We start from the raw sequence: 8,488 nt of genomic DNA, 5'->3' as shown, positions 1-8,488 counted from the left end.
AGGACAGGATGGGCTGTGGCCTCTCCTCATCCTAGGCTACTCCCATGATCAACTTGATCCAGGAGATGGCCACATCCCACCCAGATCCAGAGCACCCTACACTCATGCCAAGCTACATCCCTATTAACACTCAGGCCACAGCCTGGGAAAGATGGCAAGACCCCCCTATCTCTACAAAAAAATAAAAATAAATTAGCTGGGCATGGTGGTGTGTGCCAGTAGTTCCAGCTACTTGGGAGGCTGAGGCAGGGGAATCACTTGAGGCCAGGAGTTCAAGGCTGCCGTGAGCCATGATGGTGCCACTGCACTCTAGCCTGGACAACAGAGTGAGATCCTGTCTCTAAAAAAAAAAAAACCCAAAAAATCAAACTAAACCAGACAAAACACCAAAAAATAAAAATAAAAATTATAAAACAACAAACTGAAGGGGGCCTGCCCCTCCACACCTGTGGGTATTTCTCACAAGATGGACACAAGAGACTGAGAAAAGAAATAAGACACAGAGACGCCAGGCACGGTGGCTCACACCTGTAATCCCAACACTTTGGGAGGCCAAGGCAGGTAGATCACCTGAGGTTGGGAGTTTACCAGCCTGACCAACATGGCGAAACCCTGTCTCTACTAAAAAATACAAAATTAGATGGGCATGGTGGCACATGCTTGTAATCCCAGCTACTTGGGAGGCCGAGGCAGGAGAATCACTTGAACTTGGGAGGCAGAAGTTGTCATGAGCCGAGATTACACCATTGCACTCAAGCCTGGGAGACAAGAGTGAAACTCCTTCTCAAAAAAAAAAAAAAGAAAAAAAAAAAAGACACAAAGTATAGAGAAAGAAAAGTGGGCCCAGGGGACCGGCGCTCAGCATCCAGAGGACCCGCACCGTCCCCAGTCTCTGAGTTCCCTCCGTATTTATTGATCACTATCTCTACTATCTCAGGGGGATGTGGCAGGACTATAGGGTAATGGTGCAGAGAGGGTCAGCAGGAAAACATGTGAGCAAAGGACTCTGTCATAAATAAGTTTAAGGAAAGGTGCTGTGCTTGGATGTGCACGTAGGCCAGATTTATGTTTAACTTTACACAAACATCTCAGTGCAGTAAAGAGCAGTATTGCCGCCAGCACGTCTCACCTCCAGCCACAAGGCGGTTTCTCCTATCTCGGTAAATAGAATGTACGATCGGGTTTTACACCAGGACATTCCATTCCCAGGGACGAGCAGGAGACAGATGCCTTCCTCTTATCTCAACTGCAAAGAGGCCTTCCTCTTTCACTGATCCTCCTCAGCACAGACCCTTTACAGGTGTCGGGCTGGGGGACGGTCAGGTCTTTCCCTTCCCACGAGGCCATATCTCAGACTGTCTCAGTGGGGAGAAACCTTGGACAACACCCAGGCTTTCTTGGGCAGAGGTCCCTGTGGCCTTCCGCAGTGCATTGTGTCCCTGGGTACTCGAGACTGGAGAATGGCAATGACTTTTACCAAACATACTGCCTGCAAACACATTTTTCACAAAGCACATCCTACACAGGCCTAAATCCATTAAACCTTGAGTCAATACAGCACATGTTTCTACAAGCACAGGGTTGGGGCTAGGGTTACATATTAACAGCATCTCAAGGCAGAAGAATTTTTCTTAGTACAGATCAAAATGAAGTTTCTTATGTCTTCCTTTTTCTACATAAACACAGTAACAGTCTGATCTCTCTTTCTTTCCCCTACAACAAACAAACAACACTCAGGCCCAGGTAAGGTCCTTTCTGCTCCAGAGCAAGGCAGCGCTGTGCCTCCTTTTAGGCCAAATTTGGGGCCTGTATCCTTTTAAATGATGACAGTGTCCAGGGCCACCACATGTAGTTCAAGGCTTGGACCTATAGGCATAAGCTCACTGGAACAAGTGAGCACTGATGGTCAGTGCAGGTTGGGTTAGCCCAGAGCCTTGGAGCTAAGTCTGCCTAGAGGCTCCTTTCTCGAATTCCTCTGCCTAGAGGAATCGCCCTGTCATAGGCCGTAAATGCTGATGATGACCTTGGCAGGGTCCTATCTTTCTGCAGACTATGATAAAGTTCTGTTACTTCTTTTCTACTCCCTCTCTGTTCCCTGGCCCACATCACTACTCAATACTCTCAACAGTATGCTTTTTCTTTTAAAAATGAAGGTATAATTTACATATAATAACACAAATAAGTGTTCACTTTGATGAGTCTTGACAATTACATAGGCCCATGAAACCACCACCTAAAACAATACATAGAACATTTTCCTCACCCCCTAAATTATCTTCAAAGTCAATAGCCCCAGCCAGGCGCAGTGGCTTACGCCTGTAATCCCAGCATTTTGGGAGGCTGAGGCAGGCGGATCACTTGAGGTCAGGAGTTCGACAACAGCCTGGCTAATATGGTAAAACCCCATCTCTACTAAAAATACAAAAATTAGCCGGGCGTCGTGGTGCATCTCTGTTTGGCTTCCTCAGCAGGTGGCTGTAATTCACTACAAAGGACATCAATGAGAAGACATGGCCGTTGCCCGTGGTAACCAAAGAGCCGACTCTGCAGCTCGAGGGGCAGCTCGGCTCCCAGTCTCACCTTTGACCCTACTGCCCGCTGTGTCCTTTCTGCAGTCTGACTTACCAGACCACCCAGAATACTCCCCAGAAGAAGAAAAACAAGATTCAGATCTTCAAGCCAGTGAAAATCAAAAAGGCTGGTGGATTCTTCCTGATTCCAGAATTTTCATGCCCTGAGCCCTCAGGAAACTTGAATCAATCGTCTGCATTCTACCACCCATTTGGGCGGAGTAAAACTGGCCCAGCTTCTAAGGAGCCATTTCAAGATCCCTCACCTTCAGGACTTAACTAACCAAGCAGCTCTCCTGTGTACGGCTTGTGCTCAGGTAAACGCCAAACAAGGTCCCAAGTCCAGCTCAGGCCACCGCCTCCGGGGAGGCTCGCCAGGAGAAAAGTGGGAAATTGACTTTGCGGAAGAAAAACCGGGTATAAATACCTCCTGGTGCTAGTAGACACCTTTTCCAGATGGACTGAGGCATTTGCCACCAGAAACGAAAGTGCCACCATGGTAGATAAGCTTTTACTAAATGAAATCATCCCTCGACACAGGTTGCCTGTTGCCATAGGGTCTGATAATGGACCAGCCTTCACCTCGTCCATAGCTCAGTCGGTCAGCAAGGCATTAAACATTCAATGGAAACTCCATCGCGCCTATCGACCTCAGAGCTCTGGACAGGCAGAACGCATGAACCGCACCCTAAAAAGTACTCTTACAAAATTAATCCTAGAGACGGGTGAGGATTGGGTAAAGCTCCTTCCTTTAGCCCTTCTTAGAGTAAGATGCACCGCTTACCGGGCTGGGTTTTCACCTTTTGAAATCATGTATGGAAGGGCTCCACCTGTCTTGCCTAAGCTAAGAGATACCCACTTAGCAGAAATCTCACAAGCTAATTTGTTACAGTACCTGCAGTCTCTCCAACAGGTACAGGACATCATCTAGCTGCTTGTCCAGGGAGCACACCCCAATCCAGTTCCTGACCAGACGGGGCCCTGCAACTCTTTCCAGCCGGGTGACCTGGTGTATGTTAAAAGGCTGCAGAAAGAAGGACTCACTCCTGCCTGGAAAGGACTTCATACTGTCATCCTCACCACGCCAACAGCTCTGAAAGTGGATGGGATTTCTGCTTGGATTCATCACTCTCGCATCAAAAAAGCCAACAAAGCCCAGCAAGAAACATGGGTCCCCAAGCCTGGGCGAGGCCCCTTAAAACTGCACCTAAGTTGAGGGAAGCCATCAGATTAATTCTCTTTATTTACCTCTTTTGTTTGTTTCTGCCTATTATGCCTTCTGCCCCTCTCTACTCTTTTCTCACTTCTTTCGCAACAGGACGTATGTTTGCAAACACCACTTGGAAGGCAGGAACCTCCAAGGAAGTCTCTTTGCAGTTGATTTATGTGCTTTGTTCCCAGAGCCTGTCAGTACCCAGGAAGAACACCACCACCTGCCGGTCATGGGAGTGGGGAACATCGACCTTGCTGCAGGGTTCGGACACACAGGAAGCCGGACTGGATGTGGAAGCTCTAAAGGTGCAGAAAAAGGACTCCAGAATGCTGACTTTTACCTCTGTCCTGGAAATCACCCTGACTCTAGTTGTTGAGATTCTTACCAGTTTTTCTGCCCTCACTGGTCGTGTGTAACCCTAGCCACTTAGCCTGGAGGATCAACCCAGTTCTCAACCCTCTCCATAACTCGCATTTCCCATCCTAGACCGTGTATTATAGAAAATTGTAACGCTCTTACTATAACTGTCCGTAACCCTGGTTCGGCTCAATGGTATTATGGCATGTCATGGGGATTAAGGCTTTATATCTCGGGATTTGATGTTGGAACTATGTTCACCATCCAGAAAAAAATCCTGGTCCCATGGAGCCCTCCTAAGCAAATTGGTCCTTTAACTGATTTAGGTGACCCTGTGTTCCAAAGACACCCAGACAGGGACGATTTAACCATCCCGCCACCTCTCCAGGTTCCTAAATCTCAGCTATAATGACCACATCTCTAGCCCAGCCTAATGTCCATTCTGGACGGGGTACGTTACCTCCTTAATCTTACCCAGCCTGAACTAGCCCAAGATTGTTGGTTGTGCCTAAAAGCAAAACCCCCATATTATGTTAGTTTAGGAGTAGAAGCCAGGCTAAAATTGACTCTCTTCCTTGTCGTACACGCCCCCATGCCCTTACACTAGGATACGTGTCAGGAAACGCCTCCTGTCTAATTAGCACCAGGTATAACTTGTCTGCTTCTCCCTTTCAGGCCACCTGTAATCAATCTCTACTTACTTCCTTAAACGCCTCAGTCTCCTACCAGACACCTAACAATAGCTGGTTGGCCCATACTTCAGGCGTCACTCGCTGCATCAATGGGACTGAACCTGGGCCTCTCCTGTGCATGTTGGTTCATGTGCTCCCCTAGGTCTGCGTGTACAGCGGGCCAGAAGGGCAACTTCTCATCGCTCCCCCTGAATTACATTCCAGGTTTCGCCGAGCCGCCCCACTCCTTGTACCCCTTCTGGCCAGCCTTAGCATAGCTGGATCGGCAGCCATTGGCATGGCTGCCCTGGTTCAGAGAGAAACTGGACTAATGTCCCTGTCTCAACAAGTAGATGCTGATTTAAGCAATCTCCAATCAGCCATAAATATGCCGCATTCCCAGGTGGAGTCTCTAGCGGAAGTAGTCCTTCAAAACCGCCGAGGCCTGGATCTGCTATTTCTCTCCCAAAAAGGGTTATGTGCAGCTCTAGGAGAGAATTGTCGTTTCTATGCCAATCAGTCTGGAGTCATAAAGGATCCTCTCCAAAGATTTTGAAAAAATCTAGATAGACGCCAGCAAGAACAGGAAAATAACACCCCTGGTACCAAAACATGTTTAACTGGAATCCATAGCTGAATCCTCTAATTACTGGATTGGCAGGATCCCTTCTCCTCCTCTTGTTAGGTTTAGTTTTCGGGTCTTGTATATTAAATTGGTTTCTTTATAAAGCAGCGCATAGCTTCTGTGAAACTTATGTATCTTAGGACCCAATATAACCCCCTCGTTATAACCGAGGAATCAATGATTTGATTCCCCAAAACATGAGTGGGGAACGTGATACTCTACCTTGTTTTAACCTGATCGTCTCTCTTAGCCGAGAGAGCTGGACAGACCCCATTTTTGTTTCTTCACTTGCATCCCCCTTATCCCCCCATCCCTTAAGGACATAACTAGTGCAAGCTGACTCCTAGCTCATCCAGGAATGCGCTTACTGATGAGATATTGAGACAAGCTGAACCAGCAGTTCCTGGGGACGTGCTCGGGGGATGGTACCCAAAGCCTCTGCATTATCTCTTTGTGATAGTTTGAGCCCCTGAACCTGGAACTGTTTACTTTTCTGTAACTGTAAGCAGTTAATCTTTTTAAATTTGTTTGCTTGTTCTGCTTCTGTAAAAATTGCTTCAGCTATACTCCCCCTCCCCTATTTAGACCACGGTATAAAAAGAAATCTAGCCCCTTCTTCGGGACCGAGAGAATTTTGAGCTCTAGCCATGTTTCGGTCGCTGGCAATAAAAGGACTCCTGAATTAGTCTCAGAGTGTGGCATTTCTCTATAACTCACTTGGTTACAACACTCAAAGTGCTAGAATTACAGGTGTGAGCCACCATGCGCATCCTAAATGGTGATTTTAAATTAATTACTATAGTCACTTCAAAGTGTTGTCATATAAACCACTTATATTAATATTAAATCAAATGAAGCAAGGACCCTTGACATCTTTGTTAAATTTTAAAAATCTAGCAGTGCCATAGGTTTTTAATTTTTCCATCACAAGGAAAAAGAGGAAACTGGTAATAATCTCCCTCTGACAGAATTATCTCACAAGTTTAGAAACTGTATTTAAAGAATTCAGAAACCCCGTCTCTACTAAAAACACAAAATTAGCCAGGCGTGGTAGCGCATACCTGTAATCCCAGCTACTCAGGAGTCTGAGGCAGGAGAATCGCTTGAACCCAGGAGGCAGAGGTTGTGGTGAGCCGAAATCGCACCAATGCACTCCAGCCTGGGCAACAAGAGTGAAACTCCGTCTCAAGAAAAAAAAAAGAAAGAATAAGAAATGTCAACTGTAGCATTTAACACAGCATTGAAGTTATCTGTTGACGCATAGCAAATTACCCTAAACTCAGAAGCTTAAAACAACAAGAATTTAGTATGTCACATACTTTCTGAGGGTCAGGAATACAGGAGCTGCTATAGCTGAGTGCTTGTGACTGAGTCTCTCATGCAGTTGCAGTCAAATAATTGGCAGGGGCTGCAGTCATCTCAAGGTTTGACTGGGGCTGGGAGATGTGCTTCCAAGGGTGACCCACTTGGTTATAGGAAGGCCCCAGCTCCTCCCAGGCTATTGGGTGGAGGGCTTCGTTCCTTGCTACATGGGCCTCTCCATAGGCTGTCTCGGTATCCTCATGACATGGCAACTAACTTCTCTCAAAGTGGGGGCAGCAGCCTTTAAGACAGAAGTCAATGTGCCTTTTATTATTATATTTAATCTCAGCAGTGACATCTATCACTGGTACTATATTCTATTAGTCTCACAGTCCAACCCTGGTACAATGTGGGAGGGAACTACATAAGAGTGTGAATAGCCGGGCGCGGTGGCTCACGCCTGTAATCCCAGCACTTTGGGAGGCCGAGACAGGTGGATCACGAGGTCAGGAGATCGAGACCATCCTGGCTAATCCGGTGAAACCCCGTCTCTACTAAAAAATACAAAAAACTAGCCGGGCGAGGTGGCGGCGCCTGTAGTCCCAGCTACTCGGGAGGCTGAGGCAGGAGAATGGCGTAAACCCGGAAGGCGGAGCTTGCAGTGAGCTGAGATCCGGCCACTGCACTCCAGCCTGGGCGACAGAGCTAGACTCCGTCTCAAAAAAAAAAAAAAGCCGGGCGCGGTGGCTCAAGCCTGTAATCCCAGCACTTTGGGAGGCCGAGGCGGGCGGATCACGAGGTCAGGAGATCGAGACCATCCTGGCTAACACAGTGAAACCCCGTCTCTACTAAAAATACAAGAAAATTAGCCGGGCGTGGTGGCAGGCGCCTGTAGTCCCAGCTACCCGGGAGGCTGAGGCAGGAGAATGGCGTAAACCCGGGAGGCGGAGCTTGCAGTGAGCCGAGGTCGCGCCACTGCACTCCAACCTGGGGCACAGAGCAAGACTCCGTCTCAAAAAAAAAAAAAAAAAAAAAAAAGAGTGTGAATAGTAGGAGGTAGGAATCATTGGGAAACATTTTGGAGGTCAGTTATTGTATCAGTTGCTAGAATAACCAGTTGGAATTAGGATTTTTTTAAAAAGCCATTTTCATAAGACAAGGCAATCTTTTCTAGAGATGTTCCAATACCTGTGATATGCAGAGCACTGCGTTAGGCGGTATCCAAGGCAGGCCTGTAGTGAATGCTGCTGGTACCCAGCCACTACCCCTGGGCAATCATATGCAGACCGCTGGCTTCTTACTGCAGGCACCTATAGACTCAGCCTAAGACCTTCCCATGAGGCAGGCTGGAAGTGCTGGAGCTTTAACATCTCTGGAGTGGCTCTAAAACAATAGGGAAGAGAGATGGTGTAGACATATGTCAGCTTCATCGGCCTGGGGGTTGTGACAACTTGGAAGTTGTTTCTACACAATCCCCCAGAGTTCCCAAGCTGACAGAGCCCTCATTGATCACAGAGCTAATCGGCTCACCGACGCACTCTACAGTCGTTCCCATCGCTCCCGTCTCACTTCTCCATCCAAATAAACTTCTTGCACTCATATTCTTCCCTCAGGTCGGCTTATCGGGCAAGCCTCCTTAGGTAAAAATCTTGCTTTCAACATTTCCTTTCCATTATGCGCTAAGAACTCAGATCTCTTCCCACTGCGGCAGCCCCGCCCTTTCGTTGCGGCTCCGCCTTTTCCGTGAAGT

General features: G+C 47.6%; 1 protein-coding gene across 4 annotated transcripts in view; it reads right to left on the bottom strand.

The window, feature by feature from the left end:
• The window catches only part of ZNF569 (zinc finger protein 569), a 98,015-nt gene extending 89,609 nt beyond the window's left edge, over positions 1 to 8,406 (bottom strand). For all 4 annotated transcript variants that reach the window (XM_073016544.1, XM_073016541.1, XM_073016543.1 and 1 more), the window contains exons 1-2: positions 8,269 to 8,406; positions 7,927 to 8,121 (exon numbers count right to left, since the gene is read on the bottom strand). The gene's annotated coding sequence lies outside the window, so the exon portion shown is untranslated. The remainder of the gene's footprint in view (positions 1 to 7,926; positions 8,122 to 8,268) is intronic.
• Between the last annotated feature and the right edge of the window lie 82 nt (positions 8,407 to 8,488).

The sequence above is a fragment of the Chlorocebus sabaeus genome, chromosome 6 (assembly GCF_047675955.1).
Source record: "Chlorocebus sabaeus isolate Y175 chromosome 6, mChlSab1.0.hap1, whole genome shotgun sequence".
In the NCBI taxonomy this organism is placed as follows: Eukaryota; Metazoa; Chordata; class Mammalia; order Primates; family Cercopithecidae; genus Chlorocebus; species Chlorocebus sabaeus.
Note: the sequence above shows the minus strand (reverse complement) of the source record. Positions and strands in the feature narration are given on the sequence as shown.